Source organism: Cariama cristata, unplaced genomic scaffold, assembly GCF_000690535.1.
Source record: "Cariama cristata isolate BGI_N322 unplaced genomic scaffold, ASM69053v1 scaffold18472, whole genome shotgun sequence".
Classification (NCBI taxonomy): domain Eukaryota; kingdom Metazoa; phylum Chordata; class Aves; order Cariamiformes; family Cariamidae; genus Cariama; species Cariama cristata.
This window is the reverse complement of record NW_009605699.1, coordinates 1-1,894: the sequence shown is the minus strand read 5'-3', so window position 1 is coordinate 1,894 and position 1,894 is coordinate 1.

Genomic DNA, 1,894 nt, shown 5'->3' with positions numbered 1-1,894 from the left:
ACTCAGTTAAAGATCAAATTAAAAAGGAAATCAGTTATGTCAAAACATATTAAGGATATACACATGTATGTATTGTTACAATGATATCCCTGAAATAGCTTAACCTGGGCTGAAGTTTCCTGGATTTACAATGGCATAAAAAAGGAGGAAATTTATATCCGGTATATAATGCATACTAATACTTTTGGGTTGGTTGGTTGGTTTTTGTTATGCAAACGAAGTAAGCACAGATGCATTACAGGGCTTCCTTTTTAACTATTTCTCATTCAAATCTTTCCTTTCATAGTTGCTATCTCTGAAGTTAGTTACACATACATTAAAAAAAAAAAAAATCTATTACCTCCCCACCTTTTGCAAACACATAGAGATACTCTCTTATGGAAAAGAGATAACGTATGCAGGTTTATTATTGGGAATCACTGGGAATGGGAAATTAAACTAGACAAGTCAAATCAACAGCTTGTCCTTCTGTGGTATACTACAGTTTTATCCTAAATTGGCTTGCTTCTCTCTACAAACTTCTATTCCACTTTAAATGATTTTTCTGAAAACAAAAGCCAAAGCTTCAAAGTAGCTTCCTTACAGACTAATCTCTGTGACTACCATTATAATTAGGCATCACAATTTGAAACTCATTTAATGTAATCCAAGCTGCTGACCATACAAGTCCTCTGCAGTGACCCAGTTTGCCACTTATGTGGTTTATAAGCCATATGGGATCTGCATGCCCAAAATTTCATCTGCTCCTCTCCCTACAAGTCCTCTCTTGTAAGGCAAAAAATGCCTCATTGTGCAAATAAAGGAAACATTCTTTTCTTCATTCTCTACAAACACAACAGAGGAAAGGCATTATGAATGTGAAGCAAATAACGGAGAAGAAAGTACATCCTTCATTTTCACTCCCTTCCCAGCCAGAATGCCGTGGGTGGCTGAAATATATAGCTGTGTGTACAGCATCTGTCCCAACCAGTGCCCACGTGGGACAGCCAGCTGTGGCAGATTCACCAGCCACCCCTGACCAAGAAGCCAGACCCTCACATCACCTCCCTCAGTGATAGAAAACAGACAGCTTGGAAAGAAGCTGTTCAAATGTTTTTAATCTCAAAGCCCACATCCCTAAAGCATGGGCATCACAGGTACCTAAAACTGCAGGACATTGGTCAAAGAAAAGTTGGTTTCGTCTGCCCTTGCTGAACACTGGCGTGGTTAAGAAAACACAGAAACAACAGGAAAAAAATTTCCTGATCCTCTAGGTTCTCCAGACATACCCTATCTTCCTGTCCTGCCTTAAGTTTACCCTCTGTCTTCCTTTTTATCACCCTATGTATAAGATTAGAAAATAAAACAGAAAAAAAAAAAACAAACCCCACCCAAAAAAGCCACAATCTGCAGCCAAGTCCATTTCTTGTAATGTGAGGCCAGAAATAGTTTTCTCAACCTTGAATCAAAGGAATAAAGTTCAGCCCTTTGCCATAAGATAAAATAACAATCTTCCGTAGCAATAATTTAAAGTGTCTTTGCTAAAATGTTTTGTTAAAAAAATAGCAGTTTTTACTTGGAATTTTCTGAAGTAGTTTTGGAGTTCTGGACCCTGCCAAAGGCGAGGGCGGAGTGCAGGAGAAATGCATAGGAGGAAACTCTACATAACCCAACTTGATGGTGTAAAGAATGTGAGGTGGATGCTGAAGAGGAGACTAGTTTTAGAGCACTGGACAATGAGAGTACCTGATGGTGCTCCACCTTTTGGCTTTGGGGGGGAAAAAAAAAAAATAATCAAATATTTTCCTGGAACTGACGTGAAATTCGTAACATCAAATCACTATTAAGTAATTGTCATAGAATATCGTCCAAGCATTCGGCTTTGTTTTATTAATGAGGTTTAGACAGTTCTGCT